This window comes from Falco punctatus (genome assembly GCF_963210335.1).
Source record: "Falco punctatus genome assembly, chromosome: 2".
In the NCBI taxonomy this organism is placed as follows: domain Eukaryota; kingdom Metazoa; phylum Chordata; class Aves; order Falconiformes; family Falconidae; genus Falco; species Falco punctatus.
The window spans coordinates 68,535,439-68,549,568 of NC_137581.1; the positions used below are offsets into that span (position 1 = coordinate 68,535,439).

General features: G+C 38.8%; 1 long non-coding RNA gene across 1 annotated transcript in view; it reads left to right on the forward strand.

The window, feature by feature from the left end:
* Positions 1-14,130, forward strand: part of LOC308059624 — a 42,024-nt gene continuing 27,894 nt past the window's right edge. The window contains exon 1 of the long non-coding RNA XR_013926354.1: positions 1-14,130. This exon is cut by the window's right edge and continues 21,520 nt beyond it. This is a non-coding gene — a long non-coding RNA (uncharacterized lncRNA).

The window sequence follows — 14,130 nt, forward strand, 5'->3', positions numbered from 1 at the left end:
TGTTGCTCGATAGGTTATCAACCATCAATCAACCTAAAGCTACCTAACAGGTGTCTACACTATATACCATTATTCCTAATAAAATTAGTCAAGAGGAGAACCTGCATTAATTAAAAAAAAGGATATGAAGTACTTTGCTGTGTTCTGATTGCTTTTCTGTAGATACAAAAGTATAAATACCAGCACTCACTCTTGCAAGTTTTGCTCTAACTCCATCATATTTCACAGTCACAGATATAACTGCTAGTAAGCCTCAGTACGAGGACAGTTCTTTTACGCATTTACAGAACTACTGCTCTGACAGCCCAGTATAGGTGGCTAATGAATATTCCCTTTCTACATCCATGTAAAAACAAGTAAGGAAAAAAACTCCTCTAGGTGGGTTCAGTACCTTTGATAATCTTCATTCATAGAAAAATCTTAAAAATACAGCTGTTGAAAAGTCAATGGTATAAGGTTAACTTATTACACTCATTTAGGGATAAAGGTGTCTAATAAAAAAATGCAATCAGAATCTTAAATTAATGTAATTAAGCAATAAATTAGCATATGATGCAGTGTAGAGTATCATCCCAGTTCAGAATATGCTATTTCTTGTGCAGTAGTTATGTGAAGTAAACACGACAGTGCCAAGTTTCAGTATGCTGAGCTCTAGACTGTGTTGTTTTCTGTTCCGTAACGTTAGAGAAGTCTTCACCAAACAGTACACAGCCTCTCCTTCTCTGAAGTATTCAGTTTCCATGCCTGCCTTTTAAGTTTACCATGAGTCAATAGGTGGTCCAAGTAATGTCTTCTATTCAGATTTGTCAGACCAGATTTGGAGAGCCGAGTTCCTTCATGTGTGCTGCCGCTTGGGTCTGGACGTAGCATTTTTAAGGCCTATTGTTGTACTGTTTGTAGGTCTATGGAAATACATGAAGAGTAACAGTGATACCCAAAACTGAGCAATACGGCTGTTCTTAGTCTGAAACTATGACATGCTGTAATATTAAAAAGAGGGTAGCTCCAGTCTTTCCAAACTTGTGAAAATTTGCACAAAAACAGAGATGTCTCCACAGCTCCCACCTAAGAAAGGTGGAACTACATAAAAACTTGTAACAGGTAACCTCTGAAACCTGAGCTCATGGGCTTCCTTCAGGGTATAAATAAAAATCCTATAGCCAGTTACAAAACCTCAGTTCTAATTTAGTGGCTACTGAAAACAAGCAAACTTATCTGATTAAAATTTTTAACTGTCTAAGAAGCTTCTGTGTAAGGTGTCAGCATGATAGGGGCTTAGCATTATTATTTTTTTTAAAAGTATTCTCTTTACTGGGCAAAACAGAATTTGCTGTTTCCACATAAAGGTCATTAGTAGCCTGAAGATCTATGCAAATGCTTCACACCAAACACTAATAACATTAAAATGTAGTGAGTGATAAAAAAATTAAAGAAATTAAGATTAGAAACTAATTAAAAAGGGGTGGGGGCTAGCAGGTTGTCAATACAATGTTTTCTCTGTGGATGGTCATAACTTGTGTGCTTTTATAGCCAGGTTCACAGTTGTCCCTAAGAGCTGCAAGATCCTTCAAGGTGATCATAGAGGAGTTCAGTTTGGCTTTTACAGTGTTCCTTTCCTCGTATGCTCCAGTGTCATTCTGTTTTGAAGACGTTGACCATATGATGATATTCAAATGGCCAAGCGTTTACAATTTCCCGATCTGCCAAATAGCGAATCAACCTTTATAATTAAAGGTGACAAGCTGACAAGGAAAATGAATGTAAAATTGTATACGTATATGAATTTTTATGTCAGATTGCCGTCTGTGCACTTGTTTTCTCTTTGTCAATAGCCGAAGGCTCATTTCTCTGTACTAGAAGCGCATTTTATATCGAGGCCTTCAGACAGCTCCCCTTCGCCCTAGTGAATTTGCTGATTAATTTTGGATGCTCCTCTTAATTAACACCCCAAAGGAAGTCTAGATTTTCTAGCCTATATTCCATGTAAAACAAGTGAATCTGAAGAACAATGACCTAAGGAGACAGGCGCGCTCTGTCCGAATGACATTACAAGAACATTGAATATCTCACAAGTCAGGACCTGGTCAGGCAATGCCTAGGGAAAATGTAGGCCTTTAATCAGGGCAGAAATTAGATTCATATTAGTCCAATTTCATTTTCTTTATTGCTGACAAAGAGAGGCTGGGATGGATGCCACCTGACAGTTGAAACATGGTGCCCCTATGCAGGAGAGGGTGCCTCTGGCCTTGATTAATAATTGGTACCATTTTGACTTGTGGGCAGATAAGTTGGTGATGGATGAGAGAAAAAGAGTGAAGTGATTTATTATAAAATTAGGATAAAATAACGAACTGGCTAATTGCACACAAGCTTCATAAAATGTAGCTGTGGAGTCAGAAGTACAATGCCAGGCAACAATAATTTCCACCTCAATTTTCACAATGAGATCTTGAAGCAAAGAAAGATAGAGGCAGCTCTTATGCAGCTGCTTAATGCAGAAAAAGCCTTGCTCATTCTTCTACTCCCAGCAAATAAAATATTGGGTCTTGTATTTCAGTTTTTATTATTACTGTTGCACCACAAAAGGAAACAGTAGAACTAAACAGGCCACATTAAACCAACTGTTGCTTCTCTGTTAAACCTAATAAAATCTTGTAATTCCTGTATTTCTTTGCATACTTTAGCAGGGTAAAAGATCTAATGTTATGAAACTGAAATGCATATATGTTTAAATCAAAATTCAACATAAAAATCGACTTTTGGCCTCTGCTGGAACCTGTAAAAGTGCAGAGCCCTCTTGGTAGGTATCACTTTCTTGTTTCACATTTCGGTGCTCTGAACTTCCAAATCTGTACTCTGATAGCTATTTTAGAACCTGAGTCATCTACTGCCTGCTATTTTATGCTCCATATGTTCAGCAGAGTACGATTACAGATTTAAAGAGCATATGTTGTACTATCCATTTGCTGCCTGGTAAAAACATTTATTTTGTTGTTATGAATCCATGTCATTATATACTTTTTTCTTTACAAGACAAATGCTTGGTTATTTTCTCTTGGAAATTTTAAAATTCTAATTTGTTGTAATTCCTTGAAATGCTTTGGTGTTAGGAGTGCCAGCCAATACCCAACTGTTTTTTTCTGCAAGTTCAGCTATGAAACCAGCTGAAATTACTGAATTAAATACAACTACTAACAATGTTGTCCAAGTAAGATGGGTTCAGTTATAAAACAGAAAATGAAAATAGCATGGGGAGCTAAAATTTAGTTTTCATGTGATTGATTTCACAAACGTGGCGATTTGTCCTTACATTCTACAAATTTCCAGCAACTGAATTTTCCATGCAGATTAGGAAACAGGATTTTCAAATAATAATATACAAACACTTCATTGTGGTTCAAAAGCAACAGTCATTGCTTAAAAGCATTAACCTTTTTCTATGCTCCTAAAGAGAAATAAAAATGGCATCCACTGTTATATCCTTTAGACAAATATTAGAACATTTCATTTCTGATCCATTCTTAACTGCATAAGTAGTAATTTATTTTTGTGGGGAGATTTGAGAAAAGTTAACCTGAATTCACTTCTAAAGTGTGTTACTTAAAAAATATCAATTCCACAGGAGATTTTGGTTCAGAATTTTAAGGTGTCTTTAACATGGCATAGATTCATGAATTAGAGTAAATTGAATTAAGAGTGTTTTTGAATAAGAGTACCCACAATTTACTGCAGCTTAACTTTAAATGCATTTTAAACTCATGTCACTGTTTTATCTGGACTAACTTCTTCAAGTGTCCCCTATGCAAAAACCTTTCCACATTGATCCATTTACAGTTTATTTGGAGAAAAAAAAAATCAGGTGAAAAGTTCCTTAAGAGAAAAATTACAAATGAACCATTCTTTTATGTATGATTCCAAAATTGTAAAATTTATCATCATCTCTGTCAAAATCCAAAGGCTACATCCCATCATGACAGTGGGAGTGTAGGATGGAGGAAAATACATTTTTCTGTGAAATAGGTTATCACACAGTAACAGTATCTATGCTGTCCTCACAAATTGAATGAATGTCTTCTTACCATTCAGTATCTCAGAAGTTTGGGGTTCCAGGTAAAAAAGATGTTCAGACCATCATATCCCTCATCTGAGGTTGGTGCCTGGCAAGAGCTAGCTCCACATCTTTGCTACCTTCCCTCTACTACCCTTGCTACTGCTGGGAACCGTGTGCCTGACAGAGGTAAGGCTGGCCATTTCCCCATACCGCAAACACAACAGCATGAGGGTAGCATCACTAATGTCTAGGAGTCCTGTAACTGAAATTATAACATAACATCAAAGGTTAGGACAGCTGAACGCTTACTCACATTATTCAAAGGCCTCTGAGAGCAGCTTTAATATAAGGAGGGAAACTGAAGTCTGTTTACCATTTTCTTGAGACTTGGTTTCAGGGTTCATAATAAAGGATGTCTTTCATGGAATTAATGCCTGCCCACTAGCTTTGCCACAGGTAGCTAGAAAAGCAAACGGAGACCAAATCTCTCTTGACTTGAAAGGGGGTGGAAACAATCAAAGAAATATGGTTTCTCCACACTACTACTTTCAAGAGCTGGCTGTAAGGAATCTGAGTGGTGGCCCTCAAGTGTGATCTAGAGGTTGGGTAACCTGAGAGAAGAACTAGAAATTAAGTTGTGGGTTAGATTTTATTCAAGGAGCTTTTTCACTTGTATTACCTCTGTATTTTTCTCTCTCCCCAGGGCAACCTACCCTTTTCACATTCCCAGCCTTTGGTATCCTTTCTGAAGGCTAAACTCAAGGAAGCCTCTCAATTCCTTTGAGGCAAGGTACCTCTTTCTTTAAGACATCCCCTTGAGAAAGCTAGTGAAAGGCAGGTAAGATTTAGTGCTGGTCTATCTCACTCAACATAGGCTGGATGGTGTATTACAAATTAAAAACTGAACTGTTACACACATCTACATCATAAATACACCTATTGTGTAGGTTTGTACAGGTTTAAACAACTAGCTGTTCTGTTCAAAACTGTAGCTAATCACAAACTAATCACAGGGAGGGTTACTGATAGAACTACATGATTTTTACCTATTTTGAAATGCATGCAAGTTTTGGAAAACAGTTTAATTCTGTCTGGTTTCTAATACAGCTCTAGCTTTCCTGCCTAGCTGTGCTTCATACAATTATTTTTGCAGTCACTGGTTTAAATTTGTCTGCCAATTGTGGTGTGCAGGCCAGCGTCACTGTCTGCTCTTACCAGGCAGAAAGGTGTTCCATAAAATGCTGTGAATAAAGTTGAGGAAGGGGAAGGTTTTCTTTGCTCTCAGTTATCTCTCAGACAGATGAATGACAATAACTAGGGGGAATGTCTGCACCAACGCATTTTGAACAATGCAAACAAAGTGTCATTTCATTTCATCAAGTGTAATGACCACATAGCGATCTAGTAATATTCGAAAAATGGATTAATCATTATTTCTGAATTATTATGGCTGCTCTTTATTGCTCTATTTCTTCCACGTGCGTGTCTCCATGCCACCTCACATCTTCTCTTTGTTTTGTTTTTTTTGTTCCTATAAACTTTATTCATGTTTTTCATAACTTCTCTTCTGAATTTCCTCTCTGGGCACTTTTGGATTTCTTTTTAAGTTTTTCCTTCTTAGTTCCCTCCATCCAGTAATTTTTATTTTCTCTCTTTTAATTTTTTTACTGTCTTTATGAATTACAACTCAGCTATCTTTTCACTACTCTCCTTTTTGTGTCTGTCATTCTGAATGACCAGTGGGAGTACATAAATCGCTCAGTACATCTATATTTCTGTATGGAATCTCATTGCTTCCCTTATATAGCCTCTCCTTTATCAAATCACTCATTTGACACCTCAGTTTTCTTTATTCCTTCTCCATGGGTGTTATCTTTTTGCCTTATATTTCCAATGCAAGTTTCTGTTGCTGAATCCCATCTTTCACCACTGTTGTAGTTTCTTCTCACAGGTTCTTGCTTTTTGCTATGTTTTCCTATCCTGCGTTTCCCCCCTTTCTCTCTTTCTCCAGCTACCTTCTCCTCCATCAGCTTTGTTCTTCTTCTCCAGCAGTACGTGTTGCCTCAAGATCCCAGGCTGCTCCATTGGTATTATATATTCCACATCAAAGAATCACAGAATCACAGGAAGGTCAGGGTTGGAAGGCATCTCTGCAGATCACCCAGTCCAAGCCCCTGCTACAGCAGGGTCACCCACAGCAGGTTGCACAGAGTCGTGTCCAGGCGGGTTTTGAATGTCCCCAGAGAAGGAGACTGCACAGCCCCTCTGGGCAGCCTGTCCCAGGGCTCCGTCACCCTCAAGGTAAAGGAGTTCTTCCTCACGTTCAGGTGGAACTCCCCCTGTTGCAGTTTGTGTCCATTGCCCCTTGCCCTGTCACTGAGCACCACTGAAAAGAGCCCGGCCTCATCCTCTTGGCACTCGCACTTAAGATTTTTGTACGCATTGGTAAGATCCCACCTTGGTCTTCTCCACACTAAGCAGGCCCAGGTCTCTCAGCCTTTCCTCACAAGGGAGATGCTCCAGTCCCCTCATTATCCCCGTAGCCCTCTGCTGGATCCCCTCCAGTAGTTCGTCATCTTTCTTGGACTGGGGAGCCCAGCACTGGACACAGCACTCCAGATGCAGCCCCACCAGGGCAGAGCAGAGATGGAGGATCACCTCCCTCGAACTGATGGCTACACTCTTCCTCATGCATCCCAGGGTACCATTGGCTTTGGCCATGGGGACACACTGCTGGCTTGTGGTCAGCTTGGGGTCCACCAGAACTCCCAGATCCTCCTCTGCAGAGTTGCCCTCCAGCAGGTCAGCCCCAGCATGTACTGGTGCATGGTGTTAAATCAATCTGTCAGTCCTCTCTAGCCTCTTCCCCAATGCTTTTTCTCTTCCTGTCACTCTTAACAATGACAATATATTTGGGTTCTGAGACTTCCCTCTGCAGTTCTCCAAGACCAGTAGAGGTAGGGTTTAACGTAAAATTACTGTTCAGAAGTAGTTTTATTTCATTTCCTCTGTCTTCCTGAAGGCTCAAAAGGACAAAATTTTGGAATGTGCTTTGCAAAACAGCAGATCTAGGGTCTCCAGAAAGCTGGGAAAACATGTGGGAGCAGAACAGTCTTTATAACTTTATCTGTCTCTGCTGGTGGGGACCATTTAGGCAAAGCCACAGAACTAGTCAAATGTGAACAACAGAGGAAGGAGAGGAAGGAAAGGTATTGTTTTGGAAGTATGCTTTTGTAGTTATTTTGTATGAGAGAATCAGCACTGCTTCGCTTTAGCCTCCCTTTGTAGTTGAGGCATGCATAACAGTAGCTAGAAACACATCTGAATATTTATAGTACTCTTTCAGTGTGGAGAATTTGTCTCCTTTTTATCCTCTGTAGTATTTACATAGGACTTCATCTAGGACTGAGCAATGCCAATGAGAGCAAATTAAATCCTATTAATGTTACCCATTTCTAAATAACCAAATTTGTCCGCTTGAGAAGGCTCCCAGCTGTTTGCCTTCATGTTCCCGTCATGGTGCTGCAGCAGCTCTAGGATGTGAGTGTCATGCGGTCAGCACAGTAGACCTTTAGATCAACATAAAATTAATGCAAAAATCTCTGACTATGTCAGGCCTGGCTCTGTCTCTGTCTCTACCTCTCTCAGAAGACTATAACTTACTCTCTTAGCAGTTGCATTTGAACTGTGTTTTGTGTCAATGTGGGATAAAGAAACAAGAGGCCTGCATGTAATTTGTATTTTTTGAAGTATCTCATTTCAATCTAATGTACTGTTGTGTAATTAAGCCAGTAAGTCTATATGACCAGCCCCTTTTAGGACTTGGTCTGCTATCTTTAGTCAGTGACAAATTCTGGTTTCCATTGCTTGTTCGGAGATGATAACAGTGTGATTTACAGGTATAAGTAACAAATTAGATCAATTAAAAAGACTAAGAGTGGCACCTGTCTAAGTGTAGGGTTGCACTAAATGATTCCCACATCTTTGTTTCCTGTACAACCCTGCATTTGCAGCTTCTCCTCAAGAAGGTTAACAATGGGAGAGTTGTTTCTTAATGCTCATGAACCAAGAAAGCAGGCCTTATCCTGCAGCCCAGGGATATGATTATTATCTCTGAGTGAAAACAACAGCCGTATTTTTCAGCTCCATGTGTACAAATGATCCCTGTGTTTCATATAGTTCTTGACTACAGCATCTTGGATTGCCCAATTTGTTGCAAGTCTGTACTGTGAGCTGCCTTTGTATAGTTGAGCTGAACTCACAGTCAGGTACATGTCCCTCTTTGTTTGTGTACAACTCTCAGCAATTTGTATTCTTAAAGATATTTCTATAATATTGTAAAGTTATTGCAATCTTAAGAAATTTTCAAATAATCTGACCTTTTTTTTTTTTTTTTTTTTTTTTGTGACAGGGAAAGTATACCATATTCAAAATAAAGGAACCAGTTTTGTGATATTTCCATTCTTTCTATCTCTATTATTGTCTAATGTAACTTAACAATCATTTTACGACAGGTCATATTAATACAGACATTCCTTAAAGACTGTGCTCAACATGAAAGATGAAATCTCTATTTTTATTATTCCATTTAAAAGCTTAAAGGTACTTCTTTGGACACTGGAACCTTAATCCAGTTGACTAGTATATATTTTTTATGTAACACCCTGCCAAGGGATAATCATGGCTGGAAGTCAAGAAAACAGTTTTTTTATGACGGCTCCAAGAAGAGGTATCAGGGCATTCAAGAGGTCCGAGAGGTGAAAGGGATGTGGGCTGCTCAGTTTCCTTGCTCCCTATTGCTTTTTTAGTAACAGCTTCTCCTATTGCTTAGTGGCAGCAATCCACTTCATTTGTTGGCCTTGGAGTTCAAGGAGAAGGATAATAGTGCTTCTTTTCTCAGTATGTATATTCAAGGTCTTGGGGGCTAGTGTTTCTTTGTACATTTTTCCTCTCAAGTCAGAAGTATTTAGTTCAGGCTTTCTCCTCTACCTGCCATATATGTCTGGCTCCTCTGAGGCACGGTCAGAAGCTTATACTTCTGTTAGCATAGTCTTTCCCACATTAATATAACACCATGTCATTTGAATGGAAATTCCAAGTGAGGAACCCAATACTTAATCTGAGAAACCAGTCCCTACAATGTCTGAAAGAGAAATTTCAGGTTTTGTACTGTTGGGTTACTACTTAGATTTTAAGTGATGAGTACCATCTGTGCCCCTAGAGCTCTTCAGTCTAGGTCACCAGTTAAATTTAGGCTGGATTGGTGAGTACTGAAAAATATTTAAGCTAACACTGTTTAGATGACTATCTGAAAGGAAATGCACTCTGAGTTAATACTGAAAGATTAATATTCCTCTCATATCCCTCCTGAGAACCATACTCCAAATAAAAAGAACCCTGTCACCCTCTTTGAACAGGTTGAATTAAATCCAAGAACTAAGTGATGTGAATTACCTTTATATTCCTAGAGCTATTCCCTGTAAGTAATGGTGATCACATCCATTGGCAAAGCAGCCCAGGGGAAATGGCTGTACTGATGCCCATAGTGTGCCTGTACAGGGAATAGAGAAGCTTTTTAGTAAAGGTCACTCAGTCTATTCATGTTGATGAGTTTTCATAATAATTTCCTCACTTACTATATTTTGTACCAGTTTGTATATGCCATTTACACTGCAGTTGTATGTACTCTGCAGACTTATCTGCAAACCCATGTGCAGTATCACTATGAAACAGGCCCAATCCATGAAAGACATTACAAATATGTGATAAGAGGCAAAACGGGAAAAGTGATCGTGTGTAATTTGGTCAGATGATAGTGTCTTCTGTTCTTCTTCAAAGGGTTCAATTTATAGTCATCGTTTCTTTGAGAGTGCTGGAAATGTCCTCTCCTGGAAGTTCAAATTCTTGAGAGGAGTGCAAAGCATTATCCATTGCCACCCAGTCTTCCAAATTTCCAGAAAGATACCTAACATACCCTTGAGTTTTCAATGGTACAGACACCTCCTGGCAACTAGGTCTGAAGGTTAATAGTTCATTTACCATCCCATGCTGAGAAAACATTTAATGTCACTCAGTTGGGACTGAATTTTAACCAGAAACCTAGATGTGAAACTCCCCAAACCCCATTAGTAATACTTTGAGGTGTCCCAGAACCTAGGTTTCAAACTTTTCTTAAGTATCACCAATTTAAAATGCTTTTTATGCTCAGTTCTATGGAATTTCTGTATTTATATATTCTCCTTTCACTTAATGAGCTGAGAGCAGATATTCCTTGTCTTCAAGAATTACAGATGTTTTAATCAAGGTGTTCAGTTAAAATTTGTCAAAATAAATTGAATTGCTGAGTATAGCCATGCTCTATAATTACGCATAGCTGACCTCTCACAGAATTGCTGTAAGTTACTCTATAAGGTATTCTTTATCTATCATTCAGTGAATGTTATTATTATAATTTCCTGAATTATTTGAAGTGATCTTCAGGCAGACTTAAATTACTGTATGTATTTTTTAAATAGAAGCTATTTATTGCACATTGTTCTTTCTGTAGCTTACCTGCTTTTCCATGTTGCATCAATGTCCTTCCAAGAGTTGCTTACTCTCCTCATCACATTACAGCAGCTTTTCCAAAACAAATCTCCAGTTATAGTGAAGATTTCTTGGCAATACATGCTATAAATGCATGAACCTTTTAAACAAGTTGAGCAGTGTAACAAACTGAGTTATGACAAGTTTCAAAAGGGAGCCAATAATATAAACAAACAAACAAACGAAACAGCTTGCTGTTAATGCAATAGGGCTGGCTGGCTGGGCGTTTACTTGGGAAGGCGGATTTATTGTGGGAGAAGGGCCTCAGCAGGGAGAAGGCTGGTCTCTCCCTGACTTAGTGCTGCATGGTGATCCAGGAGTGGGGCTACTCTGCTGGTCAGAGCTTGCCCTGCTAAAACATCCTGCGGCTTCATCTGGCCCCGGGGGGGTGGGGGGGTGGGCTAAGCAAACACACAGAATGAAGGCTAGTTCTGCCCCAGGGAGGCCACTGCCTAAGCGAAGGAAAATTGCTATACCTTGAAGCATGAAAAAGCATCCCTTTCCAAGAGGAAAGCTCAAGTGTTCATTTTCTTGTTTTCCACAGGGCTCACAACTAAGATTTCATAGCAGTTGATGTTGATTACAAAGGGATGGAAAACACCTCTGCGGCAAGTGAGCAGTGAACTTCGGCCACTTACTGTGAGTTAAAGCAACAGGGGCTGGCCCACCACTTCCCTTTGTGGCTCTGTTTGAATTCAGTTGATTAATGTTGTATGTGCACGTCTATTGAGGCACCCCATTTAAAAGGATTGTTTACCATAGTCTTGTAATCAACCTGCCTTAGCAGCACCCTATTACCCATGATAACAGGGCTGCTGCAATTTGGGTCTGAAAGAAAACCGCCTCAGATGGGCTCTTGGATGCTTTAGTGCTAGTATGCTGCCCTGTTATCTTCATTTGTAATTTGTTTTCAAGAACAGTGATTTACATTTCAGTTGGATTACACCTTTTAATGTATCACAAACGTAAAGTGGCTGCAGTGAAAACTCACATCTCCACTAGATTTCAAACGATGCATTTGAGGCTTCAGTGGAGAGGATTACAATTACAATTAAAATCAAAAGCTTTCTCATTCTTTTAATGATGCACGCTAACCCTTTGTATAATAAGAAGCCTATCATGGTTCTATACAATCATGATTTTTTTTTAGGGATATGAAATAGCTTCATGCGTTCTGCCTTATCATCTACTACATGCAAATGCTGTTCTGAAAAGGAACACATCCTACACAGTGAGTTCAGAGGACATCTTACCTTGATAAAAAATACAGAAGAATACATAAAAAAGGAATGGGGAGAAAAAAAGCCCACTGGTTGGGGGGGGTTGGGTCGGGGTTTGTGGTTTGCTGTTTTTTTTTATTTATTTTTTTAATGTGGAACATATTTTAGTAACAGACTTCATTTTCCTAAAGTAGTTGTTGCCAAGGTATGTAGACTTCTATTGAAAGCATAATGGTACTGGATAAAGTGCAAAATAATAATCAGTGGGGTATTTTTCTTTCAATGAACATTATATGAGGAAAAGAAGGTTTATAGGGTTTGTTCTTGGTTTTTTTCTTTTTTAAAATCCTGTAGTTTTGTTACAGCAGCACATTTTCACAAATCTAGATTTATTTATTCTCCTCAGCAATTCAGAATAATTTCCATCTAAGGCTTCTTCTGTCACATTAGAAGAATTTGTAAATAGCAGACATTTATGTTCTTACTTGCATCTCACTGTGTTATTCTTGATTAAGAAAATGACTGAAAATTCTTACGGGGTAGGCTTATGGCAAGACTAAAACTTACTGGGATCAAGCATGGCAGAAATATCTTGGGGAGAACCTTCACAGTGTTCAGAAGCTTCTGCTCCAAGTCAAAACCTTGCCTGGGCTCAGGCAGCCTAATGTTTTATCTGCACCCTAATCCTCTTTGTTCCTCATTGTCCAGCTGGGATCACTGGCTCCTCCCAAGCACATCTCCCTATCTCCTTGAGGGGCTAACCTCTGTCCCTGGGCAGAAGAGACTCAGACACCACAACAATGGGCTGAGGAACGTCTATAGAAGATGCTGCTTACCCTCCACAGAGGAGCTACCAAAGTACTGCCTCCAGTAAGGGGGTGAGGAATCGGAGGAAGGAAGAAAAAGTCATGTGTGATTTCAGCAAACCAAATTTTATTTTCCTTTTTTAAGATAACTGCAAGCCCTGGAAGACACAATTTAGGCAAGAGTGCCTTTCCCAGGCTCCGGCACATGAACTTCCTATCCCTTATGACTCAGCAGAAGTCATGCCAATGTGTACCATTTCTTTAGCTGGAGATCTGAATGCATTGTAGGAAAGATGGCAAGGATCTCTCAGTTATTTCTAAGCAGCCTGAAAGAAGAAGTTGAAAAGATTCAGGTTATTCCATCAAAATTTCCTTAGTTTATGAAAAAGCATCTTTTACCAAAGCTAGATATCTAAATCCATAAGTAATAAAGATTGAATCAAATGTCTCAGTCAAGTCAAAGTGGTTTTCATTTCAAACTTTTACAAAAAGATAGATTAAACCACCTTTCTGAAACAAAACAGTCCCTGTATCTTGAAAATCAAAACTTCTAGTTTAACATTCGCAGAAGAATAGGTGGGATTCCCTTCACTGAAATGAAACCTTCAGAAGGCAAATGTCTAATGAAAGTAAGCCTTTGCGGTTTTTTCTATATTCAGTGAGAAAAGTAGGAAAGTCATGCCAAACTGAGGATTTCTTCAGCTGACCAATATTCAGTGAATAACAGGTCCCTGCCTTAATGGAAGACCAGAATGGAGTTTGCAAACACAGCTCACGCACAGCAGTCACACACATTTTGGCAAAATATATTATCTTCATGCTTCTCTTTATCTACTTGTGTCACTTTAGTATTCTGACTAAATTAAGCCTTATTTTCCTCCAGACAAGCCTTTCTTCTGATATAAACTGAGGTATTCAGCAGCACAGGAAGGGCAGGCTAAAACCATATATATAAAACACCATCACACAAATTACCTAAGGATCATAACACTTGAATTAAGACATTTGATTTTTTTTTTTAATGTAGATACTTTTAATTCTCATCACAAACAGCATAAAAGAACCTTAAATCTTATTATCAAAACCCAGAGAATGATTTACATATGTCATTGAGGTGTTTTCAGGGGAAATGCCTCATGCCTTCATTCTTTTCTGTGAGATGATTTTCTGGTTGTTCTGCAATAAAGCATCAGAAGCAATCACCAAAAGGCATCATGGAACAGGTAGCTCAGCCTGACCTCTTGGCAGCAGTTCAGTTTTACACAACAAAACTGTAGTTTCAAAAGCAACCAATACAAAATCAAAATTAGTCTGAGCTTTACATTATTTTTTTTCTTTTTTTAAGCAAGCTTTTCTCTTTTAATTTTCCATTTTCATATATTTGTACTTTGATAAGAAATCAGTTATCTTTCATTTTTAGTTTACAAAACCCCCATGTTTCCATTCATAAATGGTCTCAACAAAATTA